The sequence below is a fragment of the Gossypium hirsutum genome, chromosome D13, assembly GCF_007990345.1.
Source record: "Gossypium hirsutum isolate 1008001.06 chromosome D13, Gossypium_hirsutum_v2.1, whole genome shotgun sequence".
Lineage (NCBI taxonomy): Eukaryota > Viridiplantae > Streptophyta > Magnoliopsida > Malvales > Malvaceae > Gossypium > Gossypium hirsutum.
In genome coordinates this window covers 24,638,339-24,651,614 of record NC_053449.1, presented here as the reverse complement: position 1 = coordinate 24,651,614, position 13,276 = coordinate 24,638,339, and the positions used below count along the sequence as shown (strand labels likewise).

General features: G+C 33.7%; 1 non-coding gene across 1 annotated transcript; it reads right to left on the bottom strand.

Annotated features, from left to right (window-relative positions):
• Window positions 1-12,875: 12,875 nt before the first annotated feature.
• Window positions 12,876-12,982, bottom strand: LOC121225950 (small nucleolar RNA R71). Its single transcript, XR_005923852.1, has one exon. It is a non-coding gene; the product is annotated as a small nucleolar RNA R71 (small nucleolar RNA).
• Window positions 12,983-13,276: the final 294 nt, after the last annotated feature.

Sequence of the window (13,276 nt, the reverse complement as noted above, 5' to 3'; positions counted from 1 at the left end):
GGTAAGCTTCACAACCCTTTCTCGCATATTTCTGAGCCAACATCGAGGATATTATTGCTGGTAAACCATCCAGATCATTAGATTCAATCCGAATAATCTCGTCATTCTTGCACCTTAAATCAAGAGTCTTTCTTTTGTAGTTAACCACAACATCATGTAAAGTCAACCAGTCTATACCCAGAATTATATCGAACTCGTCGAATGGCAACAACATCAAATTAGCTAGAAAACACGAATCTCGAATCATCAACGGGCAATTCTTACACACTTTGTCAACCAAAACACACTGGCCTAGGAGGTTTGATACTCTAATCACAAACTCAGTAGAATCAATAGGCAAAGTCTTACTAGATACTAAAGTCTCACACACATATGAATGAGTCGAACCAGGATCAATCAATGCAATAACATTAATATTATAGAGAGTGAAAGTACCGGTAATGACATCTGGGGAAGAAGCCTCCTCGCGAGCGCGTATAGCATAAGCTCTGGCAGGTGCACGAGCTTCAGATCGAACTGCTGTATCTTTCATCCCTCTCTGACTGCCACTTACATTACCTGTATGCTTGGTTGGTCTACCTCACACTAACATATTACTTGGTCTAGTGCTCTAAACGGTGTTTTGCTCGACTAATATTAGGCACACCCGGATACAATGATCCTTCGATCCACACTTAAAACAAGACCGATCATGCAATCTGCAATCACCAGGATGCCATTTACCACAATGCTTGCACTCAGATATATTCTATCGAACGTTTCCAACACTACCAATCGAAATGGCTCGTGAACTCAAAGGAGGTTGATCTCGATCTTGTCTAGAAAAGCCCCGGTAGCTTTAGATCAGCTATAATCCTCTCTAAACTTCTTCGATGCTGAGTGAAAAGTCTTACGTGATGATATTTTACGAGGATATCTAGCTTTGAAATCAGCTTTTCTTTTCTTTCCTGAGCTCTTCGGCTTTACAAGCTCGCTCGACTAGTACCACGAACTCTTTGATTTCAAGCATATCAACAAGCAATTTAATATCTTCATTCAACCTGTCTTTGAATCGTTTACGCATGGTAGCTTCAGTCGAAACACACTCTCAGGCATATCTGCTAAGTCTCACAAATTCCCGCTCGTATTCAGTGACAATAATACGACCCTGTTTAAGCTCTAGAAATTCTTTACGTTTCTGATCAATGAATCTCTGACTGATATATTTCTTACGAAACTCAAACGGAAAGAATTCCTAGGTGACTCGCTCTTTCGGTACAACCGACAAAGTGTTCCACCAATGATAGACAAAATCGCGTAACAAAGATATGGCATATTTCATGCATTCGTCGGGTGTACATGATAGTTCTTCAAATACACGGATAGTGTTATTGAGCCAAAATTCAGCCCGCTCAGCATCATCATTAACTGTGGCCCTGAATTCCTCAGCCCCATATTTTCTAATTTTATCAACAGGGGGCTTACTAAACCTCATCAGATTAATCATCGGAGGTATCACAGGTATCAGAGATGGATTATTCTGGGGTGGGGGTTGTTGAACAGTTGGATTAGTTCAGATATACTGAGTAAACCAATCATTCATCATTTATTAGAGGGCTTGTTTAGCCTCCCCCTCATGGCTACTCGAGGTAGGTTGAGAATCAATTGGCACTGTCCCTTGCGCGGGAGTCGGTACTATACTTTCAACATCATCTGTTACAGCTCGATCAGGATCCATTTACTATACGAAAACACATTTTAAATTGTCAGGAGTCATCACACTATTATAGTATAAATTATGGCATGTATAGCTTGACTCACACGCACTACGTTAGTCCTAGAATCGACTAAACCGTAGCTCTGATACCAATCAAATGTAACACCCTTAACCCCTATTCGTCACTGAATTAGGGTTACAAGGCATTACCGAATAAAACGTGATTTACCCCAATCATTTACTCACCAAGGCATAATTATACTTTTATTTTACTATCAGAGTTAAAAATATTCATAGTTTAATAAAAAGGACTAATCATAATTTAGCGAATCAATACTATTCAAAAATTACGAATTCGAACATATACATATAAACAAAAGAACATGATCCATGTTTAATAGTCAATTCTACTAACATATACTAAACCATTCAAATTGTTCAATGTTGCAATCTTACTACCATAACCGGACACAAATATTCTAGACATATTCAAATATATATTTATTTCATGTCAACCTACATTTTTGCTTATTACCAAATTTGTGTAAAAAAAAACCACTTCACTCAAGTCAATTTAAAACCTTCACGTTCCATAATCAGCACTTAGCGAACTTAAGCATATTATATCATTGTATACAAATTATTCAATCCATAATATACTTATATAATATTATAACAGAACCTAAATTATATCAACTAGCATATTCAAATATGAAACACAACCAATCCATATATGTCTCATTATTTTAATACATTTTATGTCCAAATACATTAGCACCTTAAAACCTAATTTTATATCTATACCTAAGACCGAACATATATATATTCCTATTACATTATACTTATTAATCAACCAAACCATTTTAGTAATTACCCATTATTATAATATAAGTTTACAAATATATGACATAGTCACGTTAAACAAAACATTAAAACTGAACATTATCAAGCACTTTTGTATATAACATATTATGCTAAAATCTTTAGCCGCAATACCCTTATATCATTTGAGCCACAAACCTAATCATCCTTATAATGCAACTATTAAGATCGAATTTCATAGGTACTTACAATTTCAAATTAAATGTATATCTAAACTTCAATTTCTAACAAAAAGCATGGCATAATTTGCTGTTCTATAGCAAAACATAACACCCGTAAATCAATAACTTAACAAATAGATTTCCTACAAATTAAGCTAGGCTAATTTATTAAAAATCAATTTTAGTAAGCACGAAATCAAGGCTTCATTTTCATAGAAAATTATACAAAATTATCAAAATAATTTTAAGTCAATTTCTCAAATGATTTAAGACCAAACTTAAGCTTTCATTTACAAGCCATAACCGAATACATGGCATACCATAATCAAATGAAGCACATGCATATATGGTATACTACTATTACTAGCCATACATATTCAACTTAATGATCCATATTTTATATACACTCGGCATTCGGTTTGCATCATAACATTCGAACATAATCCATACCAAATATACATATATAATATAAACTAAGCCATACCCGAATATAAGTAAGTAAACCATCATTTTTTATCATCTTCTATCTGCATAAATACCAAAATCAAACAAAAGGAAATAAGCCATTTTCGCATGGCTTTTTCTTTATATACATAATCAAAATCAAACCCAAATATATATATGTATATATATATACTAGCCTATACATGCCATAAGTTCAAAATACATTTTTTTTTTAAAATACTGAAAATAGTCGACAGTGTGAATGACTTCACTAATGATCCCCGAGCACGTAACGACCTCCAAAATCTATAAAACAACAACAAATAGATACACAAAGTAAGCTAACTTAGCTTAGAAAGTCTTAAGCAAATACTTCTATAATATATCATTAAATAGGCAATATATCAAGTTCGAATATACACATGTTTATAAATCACTAATACATTCATATATCTCAAATCATTTTTGTCATGCCTACTTGATTATACTCAGGCTTCCAATCATTTGCATCCAATTAACATAGGGCCAAACTCACTTTTCATATACACATATACTTATGTTAGCTTTATATATCATTTTTGCAATAACTAACCAATTTACTTACCAAATTTTTCGAATAGCTAAGTAAACATCACGTGCCTGATCACTTTAGTTCATTAATCCCACTTGATATCACTTCAGCGTAAAGCCTACTAAGCAAAAATCTTAATATGATATATCGGCACGAAGCTTGCTAGGCGTAAAGCCTATTATGGTACAGTGACGTTAAGCCTACTAGGCGTTAAGCCTGATATAATTCACTAGCATAAAGCCTGCTACGCATAAAGCCCAATTATCACTGATACAAAATCAATCTTACACATAATTTATATCCATATAAGAACTACTAATAAATCTTTAAGATGTAAACTAAACATTTTAAACATAGTATCTCAAATAGATCGAACTTTTGCTCAAATTTCAAAACCATTTCACATTCGTCTAACATATGAAAATTTCTACAAATAAATTTAGCATAAAAAATTCATATAAATTTTAATTTAACGACATTTATTTGCTTAAAGACTTACCTCGGACGATGAAAATCGAAACAGGAGGATTAACCGATGACTTTGGTTTTTCCTCGATCCAACTCCTATTTCTTTGGTTCTTGATCTAAATGTATTCAAAATAAATTAATTTAAATATAAATCCATTCAATTTAGTCCAAAAACACATAAATGGTCAAATTATCATTTTACCCCTGATATTTTACACTTTTTGTAATTTAGTCCCTAGTGCATAAAACACAAAATACACAAAATTTGCACACACCATGCTAGGGCCGAATGTTCCTTGTCTTCATACAAGTCCTTACATTTCATTTATTTCACATTTTAGTCCCTCAAAATTTTATTTTCACAATTTAGCACATATATTTCATATATTAATCTAACACATATATTTCCTATTTCACCTACTAACATCATAAAACTCAAACATTCATCAATGGCACATTTCAAAATCATCAGCAATTCACAAAATTAAAACATAGGTTTTGAAGTATTCAAAGCAACGATCTCAAAAACGTCAAAATTATCAAAAAACGGAAGTAAAACTCACATTGAATCAAGCTTAGAAAATGGATAAACCCTAGCTTGTTTTCTGTCTTCTTTTTTTTATTTTGTTTACATATGGCTATGAAGAAAGATGAAAGCCATGGTTTTCATTTTTGTTTTACTTTAACATATATTAACCATTTATTATTCTACCAATTCAAACTTTGTTTCTAAATTTATATACTTTATAATACAAGGTCCTTCTTGACCATTATCACCCACTTGCTTAATAGTGGGCTAAATTACCTATTAAGGACTCCACATTAGAAAGACATTAGCAATTTAACACTTTACACATTAACTAGCCACTTTTTTCATTTTACATGATTAAGCCCTTTGTTCTTTAATCGGTCACTCAAAAGACAAAAATTAAAACACGAAAATTTCACACAATCAAATTCACATATAATAAACACTGAAAATAATATTTAAATATTTTTTAGACTCGAATTTGTGGTCCCAAAACCACTATTTCGATTAGGGTCAAAATCGGACTGTGACACTATTACTATAAACTATATGAATTAGGTTGTGGCAAAACAGAATAACAATTTGTAGTGGAATAATCATATATGCAATATTAAAATCAAATAACTAACTTAAAATGTTGTGGAAAAGATACGGAGACAAAGTTGAGAGGATCTACGCTGTTGAATTGAAAGGTTGGAATTACTAAGATTCTTTCCTACAATAATGTCATGACAAAATCTTAACCAATCTACTATTTAGATTAAATCTAAGGTAGTCTATTTCTTTCGAGAGTCGGACTTCAAGCTACACTACCTAAGGCTCTGCATGTCTACAAGCCTTAACAAGGATACCAACACTATTTCTTCTTTTCTCTGTACAAAGCACAGCTCTATGTTTAGAGTGCTACAACTATTCTATCAAATACTAGCTTGTATCATTTGATTACAATCCAACACATCTAACCTTTTCAGAATTAAATCAAGTTTATGAACATACCATACATTTATCTATGTCTGGGGACTCCATACATACATTTTAAATTAGCGCAAATCAAATGAAATAATAAATCAAATCAAGATAATGCCTTGGTCATTAAAGGAAATAAAGATTCATTCAGTAATCCAACCCGATGAGATTAGTTCATGAGTTGGAAATTAAAATCCAAAATGAAAGTATCATTCAATAACATATTTCCACAGTTAAAATTCACAGAAATCAATTAAGATAATGAAGGAAGAACTTCAGGACGCTTTCGCCAATCCAACCCCCAACTCTAGTGCTGCAATATCTTACAAAGCCCAGGGTTAAATGCTTCTCCTTCTTCCTTGTGTTACAGCTTTGTTCTTTAGCTGCTATGCTTTCCTTGCGTTTCTAGATCTCCCACGAGAAATTGTGTGATAGGAACACACCCTTCTTTCTTTCTCTTTCTTCTTTTTCTAGGGTAGGTCCCCATCTCAACACACATTTTTTTCTCTCACTTTTTTAGGTGAATATTTTTTATACAAGTATAGCTAGTTGAGAGTGACATGGATTGACAACTGAGTCAGCATCTTCCTGGAATTTCCATGGCATGTTTGCTAGCAATCTATCCAACCTTTTTTCATTACAAAACTTCACTCATTCACTTCTTTTCCTCCTTTCTGCACCTACTATAAACAACATGCAATTCATTTCCTCCCACAAGTAAAAGTAACATATAGTGACATTGAAAGCACATCCAAGCTTTATGATGCAATGTTATAAAAATACTAATATAATTTCCTAACATGCAACTAAACTTACTCATCTACGAATAATTAACCAAGTATAGAGGCCTAAAATATAACTCTCTTCAAGAGTAATCACACCCCCAAACTTGAGTTATTGCTTATCCTCAAGCAAAATATGCATGAATGCATGAATGAATGAATTAATTACCACAACAATATAATTACCTTTATATTGTTAGACCATTAGGAGAACTTTTTGTACTTTAGTTCTCATCAATCTTCTATGTCTAAAAATTTGATCAAGTTTCATAAGCTTATTTAGCAAAGGCAATGCAGAAAATATTGCCCTAAAAGAAAGAAAAATCCTAAGTACTCATGCACTTTCACTATAGCAAGTATCTCCGAATTTACTTAGTTCATCTTTTAACTAAGTTAGTTTTCCCTTGTTTTTTTTTTCATCTGGCTTTATACATACTCAATTACATACATATTTATTTATTATGCCCATTTTTACTAAGGGATTCAGCTCGTCATATGATTCTTTGACTCAACAATTATAATGGAGCATACACTAAATTGTCGAATACTCAATCATGTCATGATTTGAATACTTACTCATGAAGCTAAGACTTTTGACTAAAAAGATGGATGAAGCTATTCAACCTGTTATTCTAGTGGTATTTTTTTTCTTTTTCTTGTTGAATTTTCTTAAACATTGTCACTTTATTCATTATTGAGTATTGCCTTTGTACTAAATTTTGCTTCAAGAATCTCTAAGTTTATTAAAAGAAACTTACTATAGATCAATTGTAATTGGAATTATGACATCTTAAGTTTAAGGTTCAGTTTACAAGCAAATAATCCTAAGCTAAACTCACCTAATTCGCTATCACAATTTTCTAGGTATGCCGAAGAATTAAATTCCTCATCGAACATCATAGGAAAAATATACTCATCATAGTCTAACAATTCTTTGGCATTTATGTGTCATGGCTAAATGAATGTCAAAAACAAAATGAACAACTATTCAATGCAACCTATATGCACAACACAACCCTAAATCTAAAGGATGTATTGTCCTCAATGCATGGATAGACAAAAATTATGAATAAAAAACATATATATCGACAGAAAATTATAGGACAAAAATGATGAATGCATGCTAAAATGAAATAAAAAACAAATAACATAAGAAAATGAATGTAGAGGTAGAACTGGAAAGTGGATGTAGTGGCAATTCCTCCCCTAAAAACCTCATAACAATCTGCTTCATAATGGCCCATTTGTTTGTAATCATATCTTCATTTTCTTGAACCGAGACATTCACACATTGGCAAAGGGTAGTAATAAAGGAAGGAAACTTAAGGCTACCAGCATTCTTCTGGACACTTTGAATTCTTTGAGGAAACACAAGTAAATATGGAAGAAAATGAAGGTTGAATGTCACTGTAAAGAAGGTGAAATGATTAGGTTAAAAGAAAAAGAAAATAAGGGTTGCAAATGTAAAAAGTTACTAAAGACATGACATGGTGATAAGAGTGTGGTAATTATGGCATGTCATGGTGAGATGAGATTTGAGGGAGAAAATACAAATTTTATTGGAAGTAAACATTTTGGAAAAAATTTCTAATGGGCTAACTACTAAAAGATGAAGCCCAACCCTTAGTATACCTGCAAAATAAAAAAATAAAATTTATTAAGCAAACCAGATCAAATAACCAATGAAAAAATTAACAAAGAAAAACAAATAAAGTAAAAAGGATAATGGAGACCTGGAAGTTATGTATTTCGGAGATCAATGGACTGTTTATCCCGAGTCACAGAAGCATCCCTGTAATGCTTCAAATGTTGTCCATTGACTTTGAATGTAAGCCAAGTCTTTATACCTTTGACCTCTACAACTCTATGAGGATAAACATGAACTATTTCAAAAGGTCCTGACCAACGAGACTTTAATTGCCCCTAAAACAATTTAAGCCTAGAATTGAACAACACCTATTCAACACCTCTTGTCCAGGTTCTAATTGTTGTGGCATAATCCTCTTATCATACTATTACTCGATCTTCTTTTTCTACAATTGAGCATTCTTGTATGCCTGAGCTCAGAATTCTTCCATTTCATTTAGCTCAAGTAATCGTTTATTACCAGTAGCGAACCAATCCATGATCAGCTTCATGATGGCCCAAAATGCTTTATGTTCTAGCTCAACAGGTAAATGGCAAGGCTTCCCATAGAAAATCTTGGAACTTTACATCTCCAGTGCTGTTTTGAACGTGGTAGGATATGCCTATAGAGCTTTAGCAAGTCTGGATGACCTATCTTTACGAGTTGGATTTACCACATTCTCCAAAATCTGTTTAATTTCTCTATTATAAAATTCTGCTTGTCTATTTTTCTGGGGGTGATATGCCATGGCAATCTTATGCCACACATCATAGCTATTCAATACGTTGGCGACTAAATTGCAGTCGAAATGGGAGCCTTCATCATTAATAAGTATATGAGGTGTACCAAATTTTGTAAAGATATTTTATGCAAGAACCACACCACCGACTTGGCATTATTAGTAAGGAGAGAAACAACTTCTACCCACTTAGAGACATAATCTATGGTCATAACTACATACATATTACCCTAACCACTTAAAGACATAATCTATGACCATAACTATGTACATATTACCCTAAAAAGGTGGAAATGGACCAATAAAGTCGACCCCCCACACATCAAACAACTCAACTTCTAAAATGTTTTGCAGTGGCATTTCATGCCTCCTCGATAGGTTTCCTATTCGTTGATAGCAATCACATATCTGATAGAATTCATGAGCATCTTTGAACAAACCTGGCCAATAGAAACCAGATTGGAGAACCTTTATAGCAGTTTTTATTCCACCGAAATACCCTCCGTAAGATGTTGAATGAAAATGTTGCAAAATGCTCTGAATTTTATCATCCACATCTCCTAATAATTTGATCCACACAGTGTTTGTATAAGAAAGGCTCATCCCAATAATATTTCTGGGCATCATGAAGAAGTTTTCTTTTTCTTTGACTGGTGAGCTTAGGTGGTAGCAACCCACTCACTAAGAAATTTACTATATCGACATACCAAGGTAATACCGTGACAACTAGTAGTTGCTCATCTAGGAATTCTTCCTTAATGAGTTGAATATTGCCATCTTCATTTTCTACTTCTAACCTTAATAAGTGATCAACCACTTGATTCTCGGTCCCTTTCCTATCTTCAATTTCAAGATCAAATTGTTGCAGCAGTAATATCCACCTGATCAACCTAGGCTTGACATCTTTCTTGGTCACCAAATACTTAATCGCAAAATGGTCTGTATACACTGTGACCTTGGTACCAACTAGATAGGATCTAAATTTGTCAAACGCAAATATCATAGCTAATACTTCATTTTCAGTAGTAGTGTACTTAAGATGTGCATCTATCACGGTCCTGCTCACATAATATATAGCATGGAATACATTGTAATTCTTTTTCCCCAATACTGCTCCTACAGCAAAATCGCTGCCGTCGTACATAAGTTTAAAAGGCAGTGTCCAGTCTGGTACTATGACAATTGTTGCTGTCACCAATTTCTTTTTTAATTATTCAAATGCTTTCGAATGGGGCTCATCAAAATTGAAGGCTCTATTGTGTTCTAACAAGGTACAAATGGGTTTGGATATCTTCTAAAATCCTTAATAGATCTTCAATAAAATCCTGCATAACATAGGAAACTTCGAATACCATTGACAGTAGTAAGTGGTGAAATCTTGTCGATCACCTCAATCTTTGCTTTTTCCACAGAAATCCCTTCCTATGATATTTTGTCCCAAAACAATGCCTTCACAAACCATGAAGTGGAATTTTTTCCAATTCAAGACAAGATTAGTTTCTTCATAGCGAGAAAGAACAACCTCTAAATTCTTCAAACAGTTCTCAAAATTAATGCCAAAAATAGAGAAATCGTCCATGAATACTTCAAGAAACTCTTCCACCATGTTTGAGAATATCTCCATCATGCAACACTAAAATGTTGTTGAGGCATTACACAACCCGAATGACATTCATCTAAATGCGAAAGTTCCATATGGACGCGTGAAAGTGGTCTTCTCTTGGTCATTGAGAGCTACGGCAATCTGATTATACCTCGAGTAACCATCCAAGAAAAAGTAAAAAGCTTTCCTAGCTAATCTATCCAACATTTGATTGATGAAAGGTAAGGGGAAATGGTTATTCTGAGTTACTTTGTTAAGCTTGAGATAGTCCATGCATACCTTCCATCCAATGACAGTACGAGTTGGAATGAGTTCGCTATTTTCATTACTAATCATGATGACACCCTCTTTCTTGGGTACACATTGAATAGGGCTCACCCACAACCTATCAGAAATAAGGTATATTCTACTAGCTTTGAGCCATTTGATAATCTCCTTCTAGACAACTTTCTTCAAGATGGGGTTCAACCTTCTCTGCTGCTCAATAGAATTGCTATGATAATCCTCCAATAAAATCTTATGCATGCAGATAGCAGGGCTGATTCCCTTGATATCGGGGATTGTCCACCCCAGCGCCTTCTTAGATCTCCTCAGAGCATCTTTTAACTTAGTCTCTTGATCAGGTGTTAACTCTGTAGAGATAACTACTGGCAGAATGTTGTTGTTTTCCTAGTAGGCGTACTTTAAATGTAAGGTTTTAAATCCAACATGGGAGGTTCCTCTATAGAAGTTCTAGGAGGCTTAAAAGAATGAGCTGATAAATCCAATGATTTGAAACTCTTCCTCGGTCTATCTTCAAGCCTCTTGGTCTCCATAAGTTCACCAAGTTCTTCAGTCGTTTCTGCTTCACTCAACTCAAATGGATCTGCATCATCATCATCAGAATTGCTGTGACAAAATTTTACAAACTTTACTTCCACTGCCATTTTGATAAAACCAATGGCATGACATTCTTTATTTTCATCTACACACTTCATGGCATCAAAAACATTAAAAGTAATTTGCTTGTCATTAACCCTCATTGCTAACTCACCTTTTTGCACATCGATTAACGTTCTACCTGTAGTTAGAAAATGTCTTCTAAGAACAATCGGTACTTCTTTATCAGCTTTACATTCTAAAATAATAAAATTTGCTGGAAAAATAAATTTATCTACTCTTACCAGCACATCTTCAATTTTACCTTTCGAATGTGCATAAGAACGATTAGCTAATTGCAACGTGACTGTGGTGGGTCTTGCCTTCCCAATTCCTAGCTTCCTGAAGACATACATAAGCATTAAATTTATACTTCCTGCTAAATCACATAATCCCATACCAATGTAATGATTTCCAATTGAACAAGGAAGAGTAAGACTCCCTTGGTCCTTCAACTTTGGAGGCAATTTGTTCATCAGTATAGTTGTGCACCCTTCAGTGAGAGCAACAGTCTCAAATTCCTCCAATCTTCACTTTTTTGAAAACATATCTTTCATGAATTTTATGTAGTTGGGCATTTTCTCCAATGCTTCCACCAACAGTATGTTGATATAGAGTGTTGGCAATCTATCCAACCTTTTGTCATGAAAAAACTTCACTCCTTCACTTATTTTCCTCCTTTCTACACCTGTTATAAACAACATGCAATTCCTTTTCTCCCACAAGTAAAAGTAACATATAGTGACATTGAAAGCACAATCCAAGCTTCATGATGCAAAGTTATAAAAATACTAATATAATTTCCTAAAATGCAACTAAATTTACTCAAGTACAAACAATTAACCAAGTCTAGAGGCCTGAAATATACATCTTTTCAAGAGTTATCAATAGGAAGACATAGATCTAGCATATTAGAGTCAAATCTAATAGGGGAATCCATACGACAAGTTAATGTGATAATAGGGATTTTAATTAGAAAGAAATTTCAATTAATCAACATAGATTCAGTTGTTCCTACTCTCAAAAGATATATTAGCATAATTTAAGGATTTCTACGGATCAAGTTACTAAGTAAAGAAATTGCGTAATTTAGATTGTTAGTGACAGATGAAATCTAGGTGTATTATTTCCTTAGTATTGTTTTGCTTCTTGGTTGTTAATCAGTTATTTTCGTGTTTTGTTCTTTGCCGTGTTCATTAGTTAATTAATTTAGTTAATTTTAGTTTTTAATCAGTCACTCGAATTATTCAGTTAAATAATATAAAGATGATAATTACTAGTACTTTTAGCCTTCGTGGGAATGATCTCTTTGCTGCACTTACCTTAGTCAAAATTGTAGATAGTTTTGTGGACATCACGGTTGTTCCCATTTTTTTTGAGGGATAAGGTGAAACAGTGGTTTAATTCACTTCCACGGGTTTCCATCTCGACTTAGGCTCAGATGACTGAAAATTTTTTGTTGAAGTATTTTCCACCAGCCAAAATAGCTAAGTTGAGGAATGGCATCTCTTCCTTTACTCAAATTGAGCTTGAGATATAGTATGATGTATAGGAGAGATTTAAGGATCTTCTGAGAAGGTGTCCTCATCACGGGTTACCTTTGTTGTTACAAGTTCAAACCTTTTACAACGGTTTGAATCCCTCGACTAGACACATAATTGATGCAGCGACTGGTGGAACACTGAATAATAAGACACCTGAGGCAGCCTAAGAATTTATTAAAGAGATGGCACTAAATAACTATGTCACATCCCAAAATCGAGTTAGTAGAAATTGGGTTAATGAACCGAGAGTGGTCATGTTCAAATTTTTTTTTAGATTATCTTTTACTCATTTGATAATAAATAAGTATCAAGTATAGTGGTTGAGTAGTGGTGGAGCTGTCATTGA